At 43.0% G+C, this 25,315-nt stretch overlaps 1 protein-coding gene across 7 annotated transcripts in view; it reads left to right on the top strand.

The window, feature by feature from the left end:
• DYRK1A (dual specificity tyrosine phosphorylation regulated kinase 1A) overlaps positions 1 to 25,315 on the top strand; it is a 144,966-nt gene that overhangs the window by 57,527 nt on the left and 62,124 nt on the right. The gene's annotated exons all lie outside the window — the stretch shown is intronic.

Below are 25,315 nucleotides of genomic sequence, written 5' to 3'. Positions count from 1 at the left end.
CATGAAGTCTTGAGGTGACAAAGTGGCTACTTTTCCTCACAGGATATGAAGGGTTTCCAAATAGCTCTTTTTCTTGAGAGGTTTCTGGCCTCGATGGAATGAAATAACTGAAGAGCAAGTACAGTTTCATGCAAGTTCACTGGCTAGTTTTCGGAATGCTAGCGCAAAAACACTTTCTGTGCATGAGGTTCGTGATCTGCTGAGGCTGCTTGCTTGGCCTTGTTTCCCTTCAGAGGAAAAGATAACCCAAGAAAGACGCTCTAGCTCTCTTATATATGTACCAGCTGTTGGTGTATTTCCCTTTCTGACAATTTGGAGGTTATAATTGGTTTTGAATAAAAATTAGCATCTTTCTTAGTCATTAATTAATGCAGCAGTTTGCTCTTAGATTACTATGCACACATTTATTCAACTGATAGAATTTTAACACAAAAAAGTTCTTGAGTTTTTTTACTGACAGTTATTTCTAGAACACGTATGCGTATTTGCAAATGAATATTCTGCCTTCCACAGGCCTTGTCTGCTCTCCGGGCATTGTTGGCGGTGCTGACTGTCACGCAGGTTAGGTGGGACGGTAACTGTCTCACACCATGGCAGTGATGCGTCCCAGGTCCAGGGATGCTGAAGAGAATGTTAAGTCAGCGTTGGCTGACTGACCTTTTACATAATACATAGATTTTTATGAGAATGATGTGAGGTGATGGATATGTTAATTAGCTTGATTTTGGGAATCAGATTACATCCACATAGCAAAACAGTTGTATGTCATAAATATATACAATTTTAATTTCCCAGTTATACCTCTGTAAGACTGGAAGTGAAAGAGGAGTAACAGGTATCTTGTGAACACCAAGCCAAAGCCTAACTTTGGATCTCCAGGACATACGTGGATGGGTGTTCCTGTACTTGCTAAATTTGCAGGGCTTTGTGTCATAGTTTTAAATGTAATTAGACCAAGAGTGAAGTAAACTCAGATTTTCTTTCTGAGTTTTGGAAGAAAAATCACTGCTAACAGGCATGTATCCAGCTAACATGTGCTTCGTAGAGGTCCTGTCAAGGGTGCTCCGCCCCATGGATTCCTGCGCTTCGGGGGCCAGCAGGGGCTGGATATGTAAACAAGTAAAACGATGCCGTGACCTTGTTGGATACACTGCTGGGACTTCCCTACTGGATACACTGCTGGGACTTCCCTACTGAGTTCAAGGCCTTTAGAGTGAAAGTGGAAACGCTCGTGGGTGATGACATTCACAGTGATGCTTCAGCTGACGTCTGTAGCTCACGTTACCAGAACCTTTGTTTGTGTCCCAGCGGCTCTCCCAAACACCACACTCCAGGAACTGTCTCCTGGTGCTGCTCCCACACACGCCCTCCCTGCCCTTCTGATTGCCTTGGTGATGAAGATGCCCCGTTCCACCCAAGCACACCATCATCCTGGGAACATACAAGTAGACAAATTCAGGTTCTTCGGGATATAAATTCACTTATCTGGGACTGGATTCGGAAAACGCATTGCCTCAGAAGTTACCGAGCACGTTGACATAAAGGCTCTTGTTTGAAGGGAACCTGCTTAAGCCAGCAGGTTTGAAATTTGTTTGAGTAAGGGACTTCCCTTCTCTTTTATTTTTAACTTATATGTATTAACATCCCATGGAACATCATTGGAAAATATTACTTGGATACAGCAATTGATACCACTTTTTGTTCTGTTGAAATGGACTTCTTTAGTATCTAAAGTTGTTTTCCAACAATGATAATGCTGGTCGCTTTAGAATTTGAAATAGTGCCAGAATACTTAAGAGTATAACTTTTTGAAAATGAATAACTGTAGAAAATTATTTAAAATGTGCTGATTTGTTCATATTGATTTTGTCTTAAGTTTTGTATAGGAGAACTTAAGTGCTTAAACCCATTGGTGGCAGTTTTAAATTTACATTCTATAACTTGTTTTAAAGCGTGAACTTGTGGGACAAAATTGATTACACTCAGTGATTACAGAAATGTGACATATTCATTACAGAGCAGTTGGGATCCAGTGATCATAGACACGTAATCTGTTAAGGTAGAAACCTTAGCCTGTGGGTTGTTCTTTACCTCCTGTCACCTGGGCTTTCTGTATGTCTCTGATTCACTAGCTCTCATTTAGTTCTTGACGTAAGCAGTTTGAGTTTACTTTTACTGATTTACTGAATTTCTTCTGTTTTTTCTTTTCTTTTTTGGTAAGTGATAAAGGTCAGTGGATTTGTTTTGCTGTCATGTTTTTACTTTCTGACTGTATTTCTGAAATCTGTTAGTCTACCAGCTTGTACTCACTCACATGACAGGAATGTGTCTCTTTATCAGGAGATAGTCTGTTGTATATTTATATCAACATTTACATATTTACACATAATTTGTGGGCCTTAAAAAACTTTGAACTTAAAAATTAGCCTGTTATAGATTTATTGAATTTAGAATGGTGCCTATGGTTGCCTTGGCAAGGCTGGACTGAATGATTTCATGGATTTTACAAGGCCCGTGGGCTGAATGTTCCCCCTCTGTGCTTTATATCCTAGTATTGAAATGGCTGCAACAGCTGGAGCTGCGCTGATCCAAAGCCAGGAGCCAGGAGCTTCCTCCTGGTCTCCCACGTGGGTGCCAGGGCTCAAGGACTTGGGCCATCTTCTACTGCTTTCCCAGGCCATAACTGAGAGCTGGATCAGAAGTGGAGCAGCCGGGACTTGAACCGGTGCTTATATGGGATGCCGGCACTGCAGGCGGTGGCTTTACCCGCTATGCCGCAGCGCTGGCCCCAGAACATTTGATATTTATAGGAAAGATAATGGGAAACCTGAGGTTTGACATATTGTAAAGTTGAATTTCTTGGGCGTTAGTGCTTTTATGAAGACCCAGGTGAGTAGATTTAAATTAATTAGTTTAGACTTTCAGATTGCTTTTTAAGTGTATTTTTAAAAGAATGAGTTCTAGGAAGATGACAGTGGAAGTTTTTTCATCTTTCCAGTTTTTTGTAGAAACAGCAAGTAGGATGGCAGAACCAAAAACTGACAAGACTAGGTGAACACTGTTGTCCCCACAGACCCAAATACAAATGGTGGAGCAAGTCTCCCAGAGCTCCGCGATCTGTGTGGTACCGGCATTTGTGCAGAAAAACATTCTTAGGCAACCAAAAGACTATAGGAACATTGAAGTGAGGGGACCATCAAATAGGAACTTAGGGGATTTAAACCGAGTGATGGTTATGAATGTGATGGTGTATGGAATGGCTGTGTCTGGGCAGTGAGAATCAAGGTCAAATACGAATGGCAGAGGAAGAATGAGGTTGCTGAGTGCTTCGTAGTCAGATAAGAGTGAAAAGATCTCAGATCAGATGCTTAGGGGAGATGAAGGCAGAGGAGGAAAGGCTACTAAACTACATCTCAGTGTTGTTCTTACATTGGGAATCAACTCTACCGTTAGACGTGTAATGGCGTAGAAAGGCACACAGAAGGGGTTGTGGGTGTGACACACAGGCATTGCTGCCAAGGCAGCCGTGAGAACAGAACAGAAGTCTGAAGATGCAGTTTGTTCATGTGGAGAATCAGCGGCAGAACAGTGGCGATCATGCCTCGCCGCACACTCCCGCCGCAGACAGCGCGTGCCCGCTGGACAGGCTTTATTTCTGTGCGGTTGTTGCTGTGTAATTGGTGCAAGTTTGGAGCTGCGCTTCTTAAATTTCCCATTTATTTGAAAAATTAATGTATGAAATTACGTGTTAACATCTCATTTTATTTGTTCTTCTCATGTTTGTTACCATACTTAACTATTCAAGTTCAAATTCATATCATTTGCATAATTTAAAATTTGTGTTGATGGGCTATTCTGTTTAGTAGGCACTATCATTATGCTGATTTTTCTATTTATCTGACATTGCTTTGTGGCCCATGATTTAGATCTGGGTTCATTCAGAAAGGATTACCAGGAATAGGGTTAATAGGGAAAAAAATGTGACCTCAGTGAAGGATTTCTGGGAAACGAGTTAGCTGAAAAGTTATTTGTTTTTCATACTGATTCAGTTGAGCTGGTTCACTTGTAGAACCCATTTTTGCATGAATATGGTAGAAAAATGTTTTGTTGAAAGAGACCTGAAATACTTAAGTTCTCACTGTCCCCATTTAATATAGCATGTTTGTAGTTTTTTCTATCTTTGAGGGTTTTTTTCACCTCTCACCTCTCTAGTAAATTGTGTATATGTGTATGCACATTGTATAAAAATCCCTTGAAACATAATTTCCCATGAAATTTTCCTACTTTACAAGAAAGGTGGCATTCTTGGTGAATTTATATAACTGTGCTTCTGTCATCACCACGGTCCAGCTTTAAATACATATTTTAACTGAAAATAATTGAAGTTCCAAGGGGGGCATTGGGCCTAACAGTTAGGATGCCAGTGTGGATGCCTGTATTCCGATGGAGTACCTGAGATTTGAGTCCCTGCTCCACTCCTGATTCCAGCTTCCTGCTCGTCTGTGTTCTGGGAGGCAGCAGGTGTTGACTGAAGTGCTTGTCTCGTTCCTCACTTCAGCCTGGTCCTGCCCCAGCTTCTGTGGGCAATTGTCGGCCGGAGCTCTCTGCCTGTCTTTGCTGCTTTGCTGTCTTTGCTTTGTTATATATAATAACATTCAGATAGAACATTCGTGTAAAAACAGAAATAAATTGCCTATAATCATAGTTTCATTATATTTTTGTAGATGTTTGCTCATTTCTTCATGTATGTTTGACCCCTTCAAAGAGTATTTGAGAAACAAATTGGTATGATATTTTACATTTTGTTGTCTGCTTTTCATACTTAAAGATTTCCCTCATTATTATTATTTTACAGCATTATTTTAAATAATATTAGTATTCTATAAATCAGTTAATATTTAACCTTTTCCCCATTTTTGCTAATTAGCTTATAAATAATATTTAAGTGGACAGCATTGTGACAGTCTTTGTGGTTATCTTTGATTTACTGCCTTAGGTCTAGTCTCTAGAATTTGTTGAATTAAAGGGTATGTTTTTAGGACATTTAATACATACTTTCAGGTATCTTTACAAAATAGAATTTCTGCTACTATTAGCTATATCAAAGTTTTTCTTTCTTTTTATTTAAAGATTTATTTTTGTTTATTTGAAAGAGTTACAGAGAGGTAGAGGTAGAGAGCTGTCTTCCAGCCGCTGGTTCACTCCCAAGATAGCTGCAATGGCCGGAGCTGAGCTGATCTGATCCACAGTCAGGAGCCAGGAGCTTCTTCCGGGTTTCCCACGTGGATGCAGTGGCCCAAGGACTTGGGCCATCTTCCACTGCTTTCCCAGGCTATAGCAGAGAGCTGGATTGGAAGAGGAGCAGCCAGAACTAGAACCAGCCCCCATATGGGATGCCGGCACTTTAGGCCAGGGCGTTAACCTGCTGAGCCACAGCACCGGCCCCATGTTTTTCTATGCTCTAAAATCCTATCTTAAAAAATTCCAGTTTGATAGACAAAGCATAATTTAGTATTTTAATTTAGATTTAAATATTAATGGACTTGACTAGGTCTCTAGATTTGTTACTTTTGTGAGCTTCCTTTTAGATTTTGCTTTGCATTTTAATTTTTCTCTGAATCTATAAGAGTTCCTCAGTGGATCCTTACTATATGCCACAGGCTGTTCTCAATGATTTACGTGCATTAACACATTTACTCTTGATGCTGACTTGGCCTAGGTTAGGTAGCCTGCCCCAGCTGCCGCAGCCGTGAGGATGGGCTGGAGTGCAGATCTGGAGTAGGACTTGTTACTCGGTTAAATGTCAGCCTTGATTACTGCTGATAGTTCTTCCAGTTTGTACTTGTCTTAATTTTCTTCATAGTATATTTTACTTATTTTTAAATTTTTATTGGTATACATAAGAGAAAGAGAGACAGACAGATGAACACACACAGATCCCATCCACTGGTTCACTCCCCAGACGCTTGCAGTGGCCCACCTGGGGCTGACGTCAGGCACTGGCAAGGCGGCCCAGCTCTCCCACCTGAGCGGCATGAGCCTGATTACCTGAGCCATCACTGCTGCCTCCCAGGGTCTGCAGGAGAAGGAAACCGGAGTCAGGAGCCAGAGCTGGCAGTTGGGAATTGGAGCTCTGTGTGTACTCCAACATGGAATGTGAGCTTACTAGTCACCGGGCCAGACACTGGCTCATATAGTACGCTTCTATATACGAGGGTTAGGCTTTTGTATGGAAGGATTAGATTTTACTAGTGTAGCATATTAGCTTCTCACATATCTTTCTTGAAGAAGTGAGAATAAAACCATTAACAGTCTGTTCTTGGTGATGACCTTTTGTGTAATATATTTTCACTTTTAAGGGCTTCCTAATAGCTTCATAACTAGCTTGCTCAGTCTGATCTTTTCTGGAAGTTGTGTGGAAATCACTGTTTTAAGAAGGAACATATGTTTTTAGAAAAGCAAATAGGAATTGTAAAGATTATATAATAACAATGATTTGAATTGTAAATTCAGATGACATGTCATACTCTTTGGTTCTAGGAGTAATTTGATTTTTTTGCTATTTTTAGAAAATGAGTAGATTTGGCCATTGTTCAGAAAAAGTTCTGAATATGTTTTGCTTTAATTTTGAGGTAAGATTCTTTTTTAAAAGGAAGGTCAAAAACTACAAACTTAATATAAAAAGTTAAATTATTTAAGGTTTGGATTATGTAGAATAACTTCTGAAAAGCTGTAATTTTTATTTGACTTTTCTAAGTACTCTTTTTCTTTCTTTCTTTCTTTCTTTTTTTTTTTTTTTTTTGAAAAGATTTATTTATTTATTTGAAAGGCAAAGAATTAACAGAGAGTCAGAGAGAGGTCTTCCATCTGCTGGTTCACTCCCCAAATGGCTGCAATGGCCGGAGCTGGGCCGATCTGAAGGTGGAAGCTCAGAGCTTCCAGGTCTCCCATGCAGGTGCAGGGGCCTGAGTACTTGAGCCATCTTCCACTGCTTTCCCTGGCTGTATCTGAGAGCTGGATCAGAAGTGGGGCAGCTGGGACTTGAACCCGCGCCCATAAATGGGATGCAGCTGCTGGCTGCAGCTTTACCCAGTGTGCCACAGCACTCGCCCCACTCCCTTTTCCTTTCATTGATTGCTACTAGGCTGTTTAATGATGTCTCTTTAATTTGATCTGGGCCCTTGTATCCTTTAGTTATGTGGGGTGTATTGAGTGCAGTGGTTGAGTCACACACACATCCCATATTGGAGTGTCTGGTTCCAGTCCTGGCTACCCCACTTCCGATCAAGCTTCCTGTCGATGTGCACCCTGAGGGGCCTTCAGTATAAACTCAAATAGTTGGGTTCCTCCGACCCACATGAGACACCTGTATTGAATTTTATGTTCCTGGCTTCAGCCTGGGTCAGCTCTGGCTGTAGAGTCATTTCTTGGAATGAACCAGTTGATGGAAGATCTCTCTCTGCTTTTCAAATTAAAAATGAAATTAGAAAAATAAATGGCCAGCGCCACGGCTCACTAGACTAATCCTCCGCCTGCGGTGCCGGCACACCAGGTTCTAGTCCTGGTCGGGGCGCTGGATTCTGTCCCGGTTGCCCCTCTTCTAGGCCAGCTCTCTGCTGTGGCCTGGGAGTGCAGTGGAGGATGGCCCAGGTCCTTCGGCCCTGCACCTGCATGGGATGCCAGGAGAAGCACCTGGTTCCTGGCTTCGGATCAGCGAGGTGTGCCAGCCGCAGCGGCCATTGTGGGGGTGAACCAACGGACAAGGAAGAACTTTCTGTCTCTCTCTAACTGTCTAACTCTGCCTGTCAATAAATAAATAAATAAATGAGTGAGTGAATGAATGAATGAATGGACTGGTGCTGTGGCGTAGTGGGTAAAGCCGCCGCCTGCAGTGCCAGCATCCCATATGGGTGCTGGTTTGAGACCTGTCTGTTCCACTTCCCATCCAGCTCTCTGCTGTGGCTTGGGAAAGCAGTAGAAGATGGCCCAAGTCCTTGGGCCCCTGTACCCGTGTGGGAGACCTGGGGGAAACTCCAGACTCCTGGCTTCAGATTGGCCCAGCTCTAGCCGTTCAGCCTTTTGGGGAGTGAACTAGTGGATAGAGGACCTCTCTCTTTCTCTCTGCCTCTGCCTCTGCCTCTCTGTAGCTCTTTCAAGTAAAATAAAGAAACCTTTTTTTTAAAAAAAAAGAATATATTAAACACATTTGTATTAGAAATAAAAGGTCAATTTATTTAAAAATATTAGCTTATGAAAGTTCTGGGAGTGATAGGGAACCCGATGTATATGCCACCTGTGCTGGGTGTAAAACGTGACGGACAATTTGTTTTTAATTTTTTAAGGAATACAAATTTCACAAGTACAAGTTTAGGATTATAGTTATTCTTCCCACCATAGCCGCCCTCCCACCCACATTCCCACCCCTCCTCCTCCTCCCTCTCCCCTTCCCAGTCCCATTTCCCCATTAAGATTCATCTTCAATTAACTTTATACACAGAAGACCAACTTTATACTAAGTAAAGATTTCAACAATTTGCACAAACATGGACACACACACAAAACTGAGAACTAGTTTTACAGTTAACTCTCACAGTACAACTCATTGAGGACAGAGTTCCTGCATGGACAGTTAGTGTACAGTGATTCCTGTCGTTAATTTAACAATTAATACTCTTATGTATGACGTCAGTGACACCCGAGACTCCTGACATGAGCTGCCTAGGCTGTGGAAGGAAGCCTGTTGAATCCAGACTCTGACCAACAGTTTTTGACCCCTTCTGCCATTAAAGGTGGAAACTCATTTCCCTTCTTCTTGCATGTGGGCTGGCCCTAGTGACTGTCCTAATGAATGGAATACGGTAGAAAAGATGCTGACATGCATACTGCTACCTCTGTGTTGTGCGGAAGCCAAGCAGCCACATGGGAAAACCATGTGTAGCCATCTGGCCCAGCCCCACCGAATGTCCCAGTCAGCCACTGGCCATGTGGGTGAGCAGGCCTCAGCTTTTCCTGACCTCAGTCTTCAGGCCATCTGACCAGCACCAAGTACAGCAGAAATCATTGTTCTTGTCGAGCCCTGCCTAGATTTCAGATTCTAAGTTTGGGGCGACTGCTTCCACAGTAACAGAGAACAGCAGGTCTGTGGCTGAGAGTGCCACCTGCACTGTGCTGCAAGGGTGCTGCGTGGAGGTCCCCAGGCCACCCTTGTTGGGCCTGTGAGGAGGAAGAAGACAGGGCAGCCAGCCGACAGAGTCCACATGCGAGCAGGATGGCCTGGCTCTGCAACCTTGGGCTGGCTTCCTAGGCGTTCAGGGCCGCAGTGTCACTTTGAAGGAGAGCAGGAGTGGTACTTGGTTTATGGAGTTGTGAGGATCAAACAATGAAGACTTGGGAAGGATGGGCATGCTGCTGGCTCCCCCATCGCTCTTCTCCAGTGAAACTCTTTCCTTCATAGCTGTTACCACTGTGTGATCTCATCTGATGGGTTTATCTGTTGCTTCTCTGCCATCTGCCTTCCACCTTGCTTCCCAAGGGTTGGCAGCTTGATTCTGGAAAGGCATTTTTTCTGTCACTGGACTTTGGTGCTGGGAAGAGTGTCTGTTGAGTTCATGCCACACCTTCAGTGGGTCCGTTTTGAGCCGTGAGTGGAGAGACTGAGGTCATGGTCAGAGGGCAGAGACAGGTCCTCACCTAATGCGAGTGCAGAGTGAACCCATGAGAGGACGGCAGGCCACAGGGTTCTGGAAAGGAAACAGACCCTACTAATTGAGAGGCTAGGAAAGGCTTTGGGGGAGGTGTTCTGCGGGGAAGAAGGCTCTCAGGAGCTGAAGATGTGGGGGAGACGTGACTGCAGGGAGAGCGTGTGGGAGCCTGAGCCCCTGTGGGAACGAAGCATGCTTCACAGACGCCAGGGTGCCCCAGGCTGGTCCTCGGGCAGCAGTGGGGGCCGCGGCCAGAGCTGTCAGGTGTGTCTCTGGAGGGTCAGGCACTCCAGTTTTCAGGCGCAGGACCCTGCCCCCAGCTCCATCTGGACTTGACCCTTCCCATGCCTTATGATCCTGGAGTGATCTGTGTGTCACCCTCGGGCCTGGAAGGATCCCAGGAGCTTTCATTCCCTCTTTTTATTAAAAAAGATTATATTTATTTATTTGTGGTAGAGTTACAAAGAGAGGGAGAGGCAGAGAAAGGTCTTCCACCCTCTCGTTCACTTCCCAAATGTCTGCAATGGCTGGAGCTGCGCCGATCCAAAGCCAGGAGCTTCTCCAGGTCTTCCATGCGGGTGTGGGGGCGCAAGCGCTTGGGCCATCTTCTGTTGCTGTCCCACGCCATAGCAGAGAGCTGGATCGGAAATGGAGCAGCCAGGACTCAAATCGGAGCCCATGTGGGATGCCGGCACTGCAGGCGGAAGCTTAGCTCACTATGCCACAGCACCAGCCCCTCTTTGCTTTTTTTTAAGAAGATAAAGTACAGACATTGTGTTTTCAGTTCTGAATTCTGATGAAGAGAAGACTTCCCACCTTTGGAGCCGTGAGGCTCTCCCAGCGCCATTGACACCTGTGCAAGCCAAGCACGTCTCCAGGGCTGTCCACAAGTGGCCACGTTCTGCATATTTATCAGGGGGATGTGTCTTCTCATGGGGACGTGTGGGACACAATGGGAACAAGTGTTTTCACCTTGTTCATTCAAAACCAAGCTTGCTTGATACAAAATCACAATCAAAAAGTTGTTGAGTACCAGCTGTTTGACAACCTAGTGGTTATAGCCGTTCTTGTTTCCTCCTACCAGCAGGGTTATTCTTCAGGCTGTGGCCTGGAGATTTGTGCTCTATATTAAGCATTAATGATTTAACGAATGTTTGTGTTACTACTGGGAAGTAAAAGTTGAAAATTTCTCTTTTCCTCATTCTTACTCTTCGGGCCAGCCCCTCTTAACTCTTCAGTGTTTGAATTTTCATGGTTTCTTCCATCACTGTATGTACAGTGACATGGTTGTAGCTCTGGTTTATCATTTAAGAAACTACCTACTGTCATCTCAGATATCTGACACCAAATAGTTCTGTAGGCTACCTTGTTTTCTGCCAGTTTCCATTTTTTAAAGATTTATTATATTTATTTGAAAGATAGTTACAGAGAGAGGTAGAGACAGAGAGAGGTCTTCCATCTGCTGGTTTACTCCCCAGATGGCCACAATGGCTGGAGCTGCGCCGATCCAAAGCCAGGAGCCAGGAGCTAGGAGCTTCTTTTGGGTCTCCCATGTGGATGCAAGGGCCCAAGGACTTGGGCCATCTTCTACTGCTATCGCAGGCCATAGCAGAGAGCTGGATTGGAAGTGGAGCAGCCGGGACTCAAACCTGCGCCCATATGGGATGCCAGTGCTTCAAGCCAGGGCTTTAACCCAGCCACAGAGCTGGCCCCAATTTCTATTTTTTTTTTTAAATTTTCTTTATTATTAAAATTTTGTAAAATTGATCTAACTTTTCCTTGACCCATTGATTTTGGACAGTTATTCTTGATTTCCCAAGATAAGGAGAGCTTTAATTCCCTTTACATATATTTTTAAAAGGTATTTTTTAAAAAGATTTTATTTATTTGAGAGGCAGAATTAATAGACAGAGGGAGAGACAGAAAGGTCTTGCATCTCCTGGTTCACTCCCCGAATGGTCACAACCGCCGGAGCTGGGCCGATCCAAAGCCAGGAGCCAGGAGCTTCTTCCAGGTCCCCCACGCAGGTGCAGGGGCCCAAGGACCTGGGGCCTTCGCGGGCCATGGCAGAGAGCTGGGTTGGAAGGTGGAGCAGGTGGACTTGACCCTCTGCTCGGATGGGGTCTGGCGCTGCCGGCAGGAGCGGCCTGCTCTTCCTCAGTGCTGGCCCGGTTCCCCTGTAGTCTTACCTCAGCCCTTGCCTAGCAGCTGCTTTTCCATTGCATATGGATCTGTACACGCATACAACTTTCGTCACCTAAAACTGAATTCTATGTTTCAGTCTTAATATTTTCAGAAAATTGAAAACAGAAAACCATTCTGGAAGGACTCCTGGTGTATGGGCCCATAGAGAGGGAGGTGTGAGACTGTCCCCAAGCTTGTTCCAGAAATGGGCAAACTATTGATGTTGGGATGGGGTGTAGTGCAATGTAATTATTTAAAAAAGGATTTAATTGTATGACGTGTGTTCTTTAAATCTACAGTGCTTAGTGATGGTTGATGATTTTTCATCTGTGAGCCACACACGGCTTTTTTCAAAGTAGTCTAAGAACAAATTCCTGCTGACTCTAATCGCCCAACTCGAGCAGAACTTCCCGTGCCATCCTCTTCTTCCCTCCCAAGTGAGGAGATGGAGCACAGGTTAGATGTTCTTCGTGGCTGAGACATGCGGACTGAGAGGCTCATTTAATGTGAACGAATGGGACCCTGGCAGGAAGATTCACTTCCATTCGTTGCTAGGGTGAGGTGGCTTGGCTCCCTCCAGCAGTGTGGGCCCATGCTGTTGCTGCTGTCTGACCCTGCATAGGCAGGTGGGCATTCCTCTGGCTTCGGCCTGGGAGGACTGTTAATCTGAGGTTGAATGGCTGGGACGCAGCATGTTGACTGGTGAGTGGATCATCTCTTCAGAGCCGTAGGTGGCGGCTGGCCATGCAGCAATTAGTTGCTCAGTAAAGCAAGCCACCGGGAATTGACTAGCCACATCCCCTGTGATGCTTGGTGCCAGCTGTCAGCTCTGTGTCTCTGACATGTCTTCAGTTACTGGAATGATCTCCTTTGCTCTTTGTTCTGCACAAAGCTGTCAGAGTCTCATTTACTGGTATGTCTGCACCCCATGCTTTAATTCATTTTGTTTTGTGGTTCTTGAATGCCGTTTTGGTGGGTATTATGGAGCATACGAATCCACATGTTTAATCTGCCAGGGCTCTAGATTTTTTGGATTGAAGAACCTCCTCCAGTTTATGAAAGTGAGCTCCCAGGTGTGCTGTTGACTCTTGCTGTTGGTGTTACAGGCGGTCTTTTGTAAACTCCACTACAGTGTGGCCCTCTTTGGTTCTTACTTACCTGGGAGTTCTGGAACTTTCTTGTCTAGCGACTTTTGGTTTGGGCTCTGTATGTGCAAGCAGTGTTGTTCTCTGTCCTGATCTCGTTGAAATCTTTGGCCCATTACTTCTGACGTTGCCTGTCTCTCTTCAGTGCTTCTCACCCCAAAGCTCTTGAAAAATGAATTTTTTTTGTATTGTCCCTTTTCACACATCAGACCAGATGTACTCCTTAAATTTGTTCACAGGTTTTTGTGTGGTATGAGAATAGACGAGAAAATACTCAGTGCGATTTGTATAGATGAAGATGCTTGAGAATGATGCCACTGTTACTATGTATTGCCTTGATAAATTTAGTACAAAAAGGATTTTTAACTCCCCAAATGAATCTTTGTTTTAGTAACATACTGTTATAACTTTTAGCTGAGTAAAAATTTAGCCAGTCAACTTTCATATTCCTGCCATACCTGGATGAAAGAACAAAAGTATGTTTAATGTGCAAAGTATTCATGATATTCTGAGTGATGCTTTTGTTTTGGGAAGGGAGAAAGGAAGAGTAGGCAAGCATTCCCCAAACGTGCATTACGTTGTCCAGAAGAGTAAAAGACCATTCCAGCATTTACAAATTTGAATGCTTAATCCATGTTTAAATAACAGTTTACCTTCTGACTTTGTAACTCACAGAGTTTGAGAAGTGAGGGGGAATAAAAGCATCAGCATTGTTCCTAAGTTGGAGAGTATAGACACCTGCTATGCTTAATCTGTTGTAAAAGGTGCCCAGCAAAATTATATTGTGGCACCCTCACTTTGTGGAGTGAGATTGTGGCCCACAATTTTTGGAATGTTTTTCCAAATAAGATGCTTGAAATTAAGATAAAAGAAAATTTACTTTGATTTTTCCAAAACTATTGTTACATTGTATAAGTATTTCTCCTCAAAATACAAGATTACTGGTGTGATATGATTTCTGATTTGAGATAATCTTGGAAAATACATCACTGGGCATAACAGTAGCATTATGATTGAGAGGATGAAGATTGTGTTTCTGTATCTTGAGCTTATTAACTTTGAATGAGAAGTAACAGTTACTCTGAATATATTTCGTGTTACAATATAGGGAAGAAAACATCCGGATATTATATTTTTTAAAAATGTATGATTACTCATACCTACAACACTTGTTTTCTTTACCAGGAGTTCTAATTTATATATTTTATGTGAACGTTTTAAATGTTCGACTTCTGATTCTAAAAGTAGTATTATTGATTCTTTCTTACACTCCTTAGGAAGAGTTTTTGCTGAGCTGAACAACATTGACATTCAGTGTTTCATGCCACACGGCATCTGTCACCAGGCAGGCGGTGTTTCCTTGTGTCTCTGCTCCCCAAAGGAAAGTGGGAGCGCCAAGGTTTTAATTTTTTCCCCTTCAAGGACAGGAGAAATTTGTGATGTGAAAGTGTTTAGGAGGTGGAGCAGAACAGTCCTTGTTTTTATGGAAAATGCCCTTTTTACTCTTGTATGTTGGAAGACAGGCTGGGTTAGGAGCTCTTTTTCAGTGTGGAGGAAGTAAGAACCTGGGAGAAACTACCAAAATACTAAAGGTTTGTGGATAAGGGGATGAATGAAAGTTTAAAAATCTTTCTCTTTTATTTCTCCTCTTGTTTTTATCCTTTTTAATTAAAGGAGGCTCCTAAGGGTTCCAGTGGTTCACAAACAGACCAAGTAACGTTCAGAGTTTGCAGTAGTAAGATTGACTCTTTCAGGGAATGGATTGAATACTCTGGGCGTGAGCGTGGTTTTCAAGCCTTTCTTAAGCCTGATTAGTAGATATTTATGACAGCAGGGGCAAGATTCTGTCCTGGGCATGTTTGAGCATTCACATGGAAATAGATGTTTCATATGGATAAGAGACTTACTGATACCTGGCTGATGATTGATTTTTTTCTCATAGGTAGCTGTTAGATGATAATTTGAAAGGGCTTTGGTTTTATCTGTAGTGTCGGACCTCTATCTTATGTACAATGTTTATAAAAATGTAGTTTTTCTTTTAAAAAAAAATAGAGTGAGGGGTTAGTATTGGTTAATCATTGAATTTCCTTCCAGCTTTATAAAGTTGTTGTTGGTCCCTTTTCACCCTTTAAGAAGCAGACATTTTCAATCTTGTTTTCTGGTTTTCATCCAGAATATTTCAGTAGAGAAAACATAGAAACGGAAGACAGTTGTAGGTGCTGGGTGGTGGGGGCAGGTTGGAGATGGTGGAAGGTGGCTTCCGTTTTCTTAGAGAAGAAGATCCCAAGAATCTCATGCTCAGAATTTGCTCTGTGTCTTAATCTATTTTTGCAAAATCTAGAAGTCTGGAGACATTACAGGCATTCTGTGGAAAATACATTTAAAAATCACTAACATGGCGTAGGAAGAGTCTGTATTCCATTTAGGAGGAGATAATTGCTAGGGTAGGTGGGACAACTTGATATATTTTAAAATACAACTGTATCTTTTGTAAGGTGCAGATGGGAACTGTGTCTCCTTGACATGTTTAAAGTATTTCTCTGAATATGTGAGATTAAAGAAATCCTCTCAATCACTTAGAATTGTCAGACACTGATGTTCTTTATCGCTGTAGCTGTTAGTATGTTCTGACAGAGTTGAATTTTAAATGTTTTATTCATTATTAGAAATTGTACATATGGATATAATAATGTGTTTATGTTATGGTTACATCTTAATTGAACTTGGTTCCCATATAATGGATATTATTTACTGGTCCAGATTTGTGTATTTTAAGCCCTGTGATTTAATGCTTAATCTGGATTTTATTATTTTGAAATTATACATTGTATAATGAGCTGTAATTGCATATTATTGCACATTAAGGGATGTCATGATAAAAAGCAAAAGTTATGTTTCTTGAACCTGAGCAAAGCTTATTGGAGACGTTAGTGAGCCATGCTTTCTGTTGTGCCCACCCCTTATTTAGTGTGGTATTTCCAGTAGAAAGCAAAATGCCTTGTAGGATTTCTCAAATGGTCGTGTTTAAGAATCTGGTTGAATGTATGGAAATGCATTTACATAATGTTTTGAGTAGGTGGGGGGAAAAGTTGAAATGCTGATGGCAGCAGCTGTTAGGAAAACTCCTATCTGTGTAGTAGAAACAAATGCGGTGCTGTTACTGTATTCTGTGTGTATTGCGATTGGATTGCCTTTAGAGTGAAAAGTAGAATATGATTTTAATCCTTTATAGTTCAAGTTAATTTTGTTCTAAACCTGAAAGTGTTAACAGCAACTTGAAAATGTGACAAAGCTCAATTTTATTTCTTGTTTATTACTTGTTTTCCTATTGGACAATTGGAAGTAGCTCTGCCCTGGCAACTGAAATCGGCTATTTGCATAACCTCGTTTGATTGGCTAGCGGCCTGACTAACAGTTCCAATCATATGGTGTCGGTTTGGTGGTAGGCTATGCTAATTAGCCGCTGTTGCTGGGGTTCAGGATGGTTTCTGTGTGCTGTTCTGCTGCATTGTGTTGCCTGGTGAGAGACATTGATAAATGAGTGTTTAATGATCTGCAGCAGTTCCCACTCACTGCGGGCAGGCGGATTTTAGAACAGAAGTGGAAATAAGGATTTAATTGCTCTGTTAAATACCTGTAACTAAAATATGGGTGTTAAATTATAGAAATTAAGTGGTATAAAATCTTTATCTGATTTAATAGTTTATAACAGAATCAGGAAATGCCTTAGCTTTGTTTTTCTCTTAAAATACAACTCTTAGGTAGCAGTACTCACGCAGGCATTCTGAAGTTCTATTTAGTGAAAGTGATCTTTTTTCTTCCAGATTGAAATAGTTCTGTCACAATAAGTAGCGTATTTGATTTTCCTCATTATTTTGACCTTTTGGAAAGATGTATGTTTTATATAAATTGATGCAAGCTTTTTTGGGGGAATGTATCTTGTGCTACCCATGCAGCGTAGGCAATAGGAGCATGAACTTGAATTCCCTGTTCGCGTTGTCCTTTTCAGTTTGAAGATCAGTTTGCTATTCAGCACCTCCTGCTATTACTACCTTCCTAATTTAAGTCAGATGTTTTAACTCTTACGAGTACTGCTATCTTTAGTGTACATTAAGTTTTTATTTGGTGCTGCTTGGTGGGAGGTTCTTCGGGAAATGGAAAACTCAGTTCTTTGCTCGAGGCCTGTAAATGAAGAGTGAACACACGCAATGTGAAGTCTGACTGTAAGATGACCATACAGGAGTGCTGTGCAGGTCTGTCTGGAGGGGAGGAAGGGCAGCACCAGCCGGCTGTCAGCCTGCAGGGACGTGGAGAAATGGATTGAGTAGTCTAGGAAGGTCTTCGAGGAAGCATAGATCTTCCGTTAAGGTTTTAAATATGATTCAGGATTCAAATAGCCGAAGAGTTAGGGGCTGGAAGAACATTTTAGGGTGAGGAATAGAAGAGCAAAAGCAACATTTCTAATACTGGATTCTCAAATGCACTTGGTTGCAACTGCGTTGTGTTTTAGGTGCTTCAGCGCGTGAGCCTCCAAGGAGGCTGGAGTCACTCGTTTCCTTCAAGTGGGAGGAGGCGTCTGAGTGTCCAGCCAGCCTTCAGCGCTTTACTTGGTTAAACACAGAACTCTTTTACCTCCCTCCCCTTGGCCCTAGAGCAGTGAAACACAGTCACTGAAAATAAATCTTTGTGAATTTAGATGTTTTTATTAGATTTTCTAAAAAGTTTACCCGTTTAATTGTTCTGTTCTTTATTTAAGAGCCTAAGTTAGACAGATGAACTAATTGGGACACTCTTATAATCCTGCAAAGAACAAAAACAAAATTAAACCTTAACATGTGATTATCAATTGGGCATAGTACTGGAAAAGTAGTTTCAAATAAATTTTAAGAGATGCTTTATTCAGACACAGAGTCTGAGAGAACTGATAACTTAATGGAGGTGTGTGAAGTATGTCTGCACGTAACTGCGACAAGGTGGAGTACTTGTGCTGCCAGAGGCAGACATTGGGAGAGGGAGCGATTTTTGGTGGAGATGGTATTTCACACGTCTTACAAAGCAGATAGGATTTTCACAGGTCGCGTGGTATGGAAGATGTTGCAGCAGCTGAAGGTGGACGCCTGTTTAGAAAGTTGAGTTTTTTAAGGGAAGGAAGGAGACTGTTGTTGAGGAGCTTACCTTAAAGATTGTATAACATAGACTTCGAAATTTTTCTTATAAAAACTGGAGAATTTTTGAAGTTAAAAAAATATTTATGAAAGAGAGAACTCCTATCTGCTGGTTTATTTCCCAAATGCCTACAACAGCCAGAGCTAAGCCAGGCTGAAGCAGGAGCCAGGGACTTCATATGGATCTCCCAAGTGGGTGGCAGGGATCCAATGCACTTGACCATCACTGGCTGCCCCCCTGGGGTGAGCAGTAGCAGGAAGCTGGAATTGATCTCCAACCCTGGCATTTGATACGGAGTGCTGATATCCCACACTGTGTGTTAACCACTGCACCATCCCTGATTTGGAATTCTTTACAGCATTGTCTTAACCAGTGTAAATAAAAAAGCACATGCCCAGTGTGTTTGCAAATTTCAAAATAGACATTTCTTCATTTTTATATAGGAAAAATATATTAATTCCAATGTGTTTGGTTTAAGCAGTAGGAATACCATCTGAGATGCGTAGACCGTAGGAGAGACAGATTGGAGGGGCGAGGATGTGCACTTAGAGGAGTAAAAGTTTTGAATGATTAAAAAAATTTCTAACCTGATTGTGTTAAATTTGGCATTTAGTGAATTTCATGTGACAGCCATATAATTTGATTAAATTTACAGGTATTGTGCCAGAAACTTTGGACACAATTGAGATAACAGACATATTTCATCCCCTCAAAGTTTCTGTATGCCTTAATGTAATCCTCCTCCTCTCCCCTGACCCTGTCCCTAGCTAACTGTAGATATGCCTCTTTTTTTTTTTTTTTTTTTTTTTTTTTTTCTGACAGGCAGAGTTAGAGTGAGAGAGACAGAAAGAAAGGTCTTCCTTTGCTGTTGGTTCACCCCCCAAGTGACCACTGCAGCCGGCGCACCGCGCTGATCCAAAGGCAGGAGCCAGGTGCTTCTCCTGGTCTCCCATGGGGTGCAGGGCCTAAGCACTTGGGCCATCCTCCACTGCACTCCCAGGCTACAGCAGAGAGCTGGCCTGGAAGAGGGGCAACCGGGACAGAATCCGGCGCCCCGCCCGGGACTAGAACCCGGTGTGCCGGCGCCACAGGCGGAGGATTAGCCTGTTGAGCCGCGGCGCTGGCTCTGTAGATATGCTTTTTGTCATGAATCATTACTTCACCTTTTCTAGAATTTTATCTAAATAAAATCAAACGTTTTCCTTTTCAGGCTTTTGTTTTACTTAGTATGATTTTTTTAGTGTCTTTGTGTTATATATAGTTCATTTCCTTTATAGCTGAATAAGTAGTTCATTGTGTGGCTGTACCACAGTTTATCCGTTTACTTGTTGATGGACATTTGGGATGTTTGCAGAGTTGTTAAGGACAAGGCTGTTACGAATATTAATATACTACTCTTCTTATGGATGAATCTTTACTTCTCTTGAGTAAACACTTTACAGTGGAGTGACTTGAACATGGTGGGCATATGCTTTAAGAAAACTGCTGGTTTGTTTTCCAGTGTGGTATCACCATTTTGCCCTCCCGCAGCGGTGTAGGACAGTTCTGGTTCCTGTCTGTCTTGCTGTATTTGGTGGTCGGTCTTTATCATTTTAGACCTTGCACAAGTGGCGTAGCGATGCTTCATTGTGGATACCAGTCAGTGACGGCTGAAGCCGGCCATCTTTGCGTGTGCAAATTTGTCCTCCACGCCCTCTTGAGTGAAGTGCTTGTTCGGATCTTTGGTTAATTTTTGTTACTGTGGCTTGAGCTGTGCGTTCTCTTACTTATTTTGGATGTGAGTCCTTTACTGAATGTGTGGTCTGCATGGCATTTTCTCTGTCCTTTGGCTAACCCTTTTTCTCCTCTTGGAATTGTCTTGAAGATCAAATGTTTTAAAATTTTTATTAAGCCTAATGTATCAATTTGTTCTCTTATGAATCATGCCTTTGAAAAAGCTTTTCCCTAATTGTCCCAGCACCACAAAGATTTAGTTCTGTGGTTCCCCCCTAGATTTACAGGTTTAGATTTTACATTTCAGTCTGTGATCCATTTGGAGTTAATATTATAGACGGTGCTGCAGAGTAGAGATCAGAGATCACTTGTTTTTGGACAGATGCAGATCTAGTTTGGTAAAACTGTTCGAAGAATTGTCCTTTCTCCACTGAATTGCTTTGTACTTCTGTTGAAAATCAGTTTTCCGTATATGTGTGGGATGGCTTAAGAGGACTTATTAATGTTTGTCTTTGATATCAGTGCTGTAGTATATTGATTACTGTAGCCTTATAATACGTGTAGTAGTAAGGTAGTGTTAACCCTGCTGCTTTTTTTTTTTAAGTTTTTTTTCTTTTTTAATTTGGGAGTTAAAGTTACAGATAGAGAGGTCTTCTATCCACTGGTACACTCCCCAAATGTCTGAAATAGCTGAGGCTGGGCCAGGCTGAATCCAGGAGCCAGGAGCTTCATTTGGGTCTCTCCACATGGGTGTAGGGCCCTAAGTACAGGGACCATCTTCTGCTGCTTTCCCAGGCACATTAGCAGGGAGCTGGACTTGAAGTGGAATACTTGTACTGATAGTTGGTGGTTTAATGTGCTATACCACAGCACCGCCTGGTCTTTATCTTTTTTTATACATTATTGCTATCATTTTTAAAGATTTATTTATTTATTTGAAAGGCAGAGTTATTGGGGGGGGGGGAGGGAGGGAGGGAAGAAGAGAGGGAGAGATCTTCCATTCACTGGTTCACTCCCAAATGTCCAGGAGCCAGGTGCTTCTTCCAGGTCTCCCACACGGATCAGGGGCCCAAGGACTTGGACCTTCTTCTACAGCTTTCCCAGGCCATAGCAGAGAGCTGGATTGGAAGAGGAGCAGCCAGGACTCAAACTGGCGCCCATATGGGACGCCAACACTGTAGGCGATGGCTTTACCTGTTTTGCCACAGCGTCAGCTCCTAGCAGAGTTCTTTAGACTACAGTATGCTTTGATATTGATATAGCCATTCTGCCTTAATTTTGATGTTAGCATGATAATGCCCTTCCCAGCTGTTCACTTATGTTTTAATTTGGGAGGGAGAGAGAATGACAGCAGGCCACATAGAGATCTCACATCCACTGGTCACTCCCCTAATTCCCTGCAGTGGCCATGCTCAGGCCTGAGGTAGAGGCAGGAGCCAATCCAGGTTTCCTAGGTGGGTGGCAGGAGCCAGAGTCAGGAATTGAACCCCCTGGACACTCAGATGTGGGACTGGGGCATCTCAGCTGCTAGGCTAAAAGCACCTGTCTCCTCTCCTTTTGTTTATGTTTGAAATGTGTTTCTTGTAGGCAACATAAAAATGTGTGGGTTTTTTATTCTTCCCAATCCAAAAATCTCTGTTTTTCAGTTTTGATATTTAGACCATTTGCATTTAATGTGATTAGTGGTATGTTTGGTTGAAATATATCTTTTAATTTTCTGTTGGTCCCCCCCCCCCCCCCCGCTGCCGCCTTTGGCCTAGCTGTGTGATATTTGTGACTTGATATTTTCCCTCCCTCTTTCTGCTGCTTATTACTTCTTTTTTTTAAATTGAGGGGCTGCTCCTTACCTTGTCACAGTCTGCTTTCAGTGATCATTTCACAGAGGACACTACATTCCTTGCAGGTGTATTGGCTTTATCATAATATATTTAATACATTTGAAATTCTCTCATCTTAGTCTTTTCAGTGAGTTTTCATAGGTTTTGTTTGTGCATATGATATTCACACTGTCTTACTGTTTAAACAGTTAAATGAAAAAACATTTAAAAAATCATGTAGCTTTTTAAAAATGATTTAATTCTTTGGTGTGTGTCCATAGTTTTGGTGTAATTTTTCTTCATTCTGAGCATTTGTTACATTGTTTTGTAATGCAGGTCACTAGTGACACATTGTTTCACCTTTTGTACTTGTGGAAATGTCTTTTTTGCTTTTGACAGATACTTTCACCAGCTGTAGAATTCTAGGTGGTCAGGTTTTTTTTTAGTAATTTACATATTTTACTCTACTGTCAACTTACTCGTATTGTCTCCCTCTCTTTCTCTCTCTCTCTCTTTTTTTTTTTTTTTTTTTTTTTTTTTTTTTTTTTGACAGAGTGGACAGTGAGAGAGAGAGAGAGAGACAGAGAGAAAGGTCTTCCTTTGCCGTGGGTTCACCCTTCAATGGCCGTCGCGGCTGGCGCGCTGCGGCCGGTGCACCGCGCTGATCCAAAGCCAGGAGCCAGGTGCTTCTCCTTGGGCCATCCTCCACTGCACTCCCTGGCCACAGCAGAGAGCTGACCTGGAAGAGGGGCAACCGGACAGGATCCGGCACCCTGACCGGGACTAGAACCCGGTGTGCTGGCGCCGCAAGGCGGAGGATTAGCCTAGTGCGCCGCGGCGCCAGCCTCGTATTGTCTCTTACTAGAAGTCTCCTGTTCTGGCTGGCACCCTGGTGCACTAGACTAATCCTCTGCCAGCGGCGCCAGCACCTCGAGTTCTAGTCCGGGTCGGGGCGCCGGATTCTATCCCGGTTGCTCCTCTTCCAGGCCAGCTCTCTGCTGTGGCCCGGGAGTGCAGTGGAGGATGGCCCAAGTGCTTGGGCTCTGCACCCCATGGGAGACCAGGAGAAGCACCTGGCTCCTGCCTTCGGATCAGCACAGCGCACCGGCCACAGCGGCCATTTTGGGGTGAACCAACAGAAGGAAGACCTTTCTCTCTCACTCTCACTCCCTCTCTCTCTCTCTCTCTCTCACTGTCTAACCCTGCCTGTTTAAAAAAAAAAAAAAAAAAAAAAAAAAAAAGGTCGTCTCCTGTTCCTTTGGGTGTAGCTCTCCTCTCCCCCAAGCTCCTTTAAAGGCTGTCCTGCTTGTGTTCATTGTTGGGCAGTGTGTGCTGTGCTAAGTCGCTTTCTTTGTGCTTGAGGTTCCTACAGTTCTGGGGCTGTTGATCTGTAGTTTCTGCCAGATTTGAAGAATTTTTTTTCGGCCACTATTTTTCCAAAGCTGTTTGTTCTCCCCCTGTGTATCTGGGCCTTTACTTACACGTACGTTAGGGTGTGTGAGGTTATCCCAGAAATCAGTGAATGTCTGTGAAGTACTTTATTTCTCCAGTTTCGTGTTTTCTGTTTTGACACCCAGTCTCAGTGGTTAAGTCGTCATTTGGAATCCTGAAATAGCTGTTCCTGCTGTGTCTTCACAACCCGTAGTCTTCTGCAGTGGCACTGTAGTCACTCCTGTCCATTCTGCTCTTATCTTTCCGATTGTGTCTTTTCTTTCTGCAAATTCAGTTTGGGTGCTTAGATAGCAGTTTCCTTACCTAGCTTTAGATATTTGATTATGTGGAGTACAGTTAGAATATCTATTACAAAGTCCTTGTGTGTTAATTGTGACAGTTCTGTTGATTCTGGGATTTGCATTGATTCACACTCTGTGCCCCGCCGCCATCCCACCGGGTTGTGTTTTTCCTGCTACTCTGCACGCCTGATAAAGTTTTGATTGTGTACAGCTCTTTATGAGTTTTGTTGGACGTTGAGTCCATTATATTCCCGCAACTTTTCTTGATGTTTATTCAGAAATAGACAACTTGGACATCTTTTTACTCTTCCATTGCAGATTTTGTAGGTGTTTTGGCCAATGATAATTATTCCCACTGGGGAGAAAATACTGCCCTGTGCAATTTATCTGATGCTCTGTGGGTCTTGATGCTTCGCAGTCTGCTTGGTGGGTCTTTGACCTCGCTTCTGGGGTTTTGCTGGCAATCCTGGGCCTCCCCAGGCTTCCAGGGGATGCATCACCCCATCTCTGCCTCCATCCTCACTTGGTGTTCTCCCTGTGGATATGTGTCTGTGTGCCCAAATTTCTCTGTTTTATAAGAACACTAGTCATGTTGGATTAGTGCCTACCCTGATGACCTCATCTTAACTAATTACATCTGCAGCTAAACTGTTTCCAAATAAGGCCACATTCGGAGGTACCGGGAGTTAGAATTTCAACATATGAATTTTAAGAGGACACAGTTGAACCTTGTAGCCCTCCTCCTCCCTGCCAAGGCGTGTTTTCTTTGTGTGCCACTTCTGTGTTCTTGGGTGTGTACCTGTCTTCTCACAGCTTGCTTTGCCACCTTTTCCTTTCCTCTGCTTGTCTTGCTTAAAAAACAGTTGCTAATTAGATGTAATTTAGGAGATTTAAAAAACTGTGCTGTTTATTGTGAATATTTATGTAGGTAATTCTTGTTTGTACAACATTACTTGAAACGTTTTAGAAGAATTGGATGGAGTCTGTCCCATCCTCCCCTCCCCCCCCACCTGTAAGACTTCGTAACTGGTGGTTACTTGAAGTGAATTCCCTAGTAAGTAGTGTGTGTGAGCCATCGAGTTGGAGGATTGAGACATTGTGAGAGACATGCGCGGCTTCAGGAGGGACTGCAGGTTTAGTGTTTGGAGTTAGAGAATTCATTTGGGTGGAGTTTATAGTAAATCTGGCATAACTTGGTTAACATTAATTCAGCCAATCAAGTATGGAACCTTTTCCTGGGATTCGAAGTATACCTGCAAAAATACCAGTCTGCCTCTGTCCTATGGACCTCACTTTGCTGTGAACAATTAGGAGGTGAAAGAAGAGAGAGAATGAAGATGAAGGGTTTTCCCAAGGAACCTAGAGAGAAGGTGGAGAATGATTCACCATGCTGGGGACAGGACGGGGTTTTTAGAAAATGAGAAGCCTGGATGAGTGAGAGAGGATTGTCCTGGAAATGGAGAGCCAGGAGAAGGTATTTGTCATTGCAGAAGAGAGAGAAAGTAGTTTGCTTCTTGGGAAAAATGGGGAAAAGGTCTAAGTAGAAATTTCAGATTGCAGACAATTCAAAATTAATGGTGAATTGGTAGACATTCTTGCTGTGCCACGAAAGGGTGGCAGGTGAGAGAGAAGAGCTGGGTGGAGGGGGACGAGCATTGCGATTTTTCTGGTAGATGATGTACCAGATATGTTTGAAGAAAGATTGAAAGTAGAGCCGGCGCCGCGGCTCACTAGGCTAATCCTCTGCCTAGCGGCGCCAGCACACCGGGTTCTAGTCCCGGTTGGGGCGCCGGATTCTGTCCCGGTTGCTCCTCTTCCAGGCCAGCTCTCTGCTGTGGCCAGCGAGTGCAGTGGAA

Source organism: Oryctolagus cuniculus, chromosome 4 (genome assembly GCF_051225735.1).
Source record: "Oryctolagus cuniculus isolate XC-2025 breed Fujian yellow rabbit chromosome 4, ASM5122573v1, whole genome shotgun sequence".
NCBI lineage: Eukaryota > Metazoa > Chordata > Mammalia > Lagomorpha > Leporidae > Oryctolagus > Oryctolagus cuniculus.
This window is presented reverse-complemented; position numbering and strand designations above follow the sequence as displayed.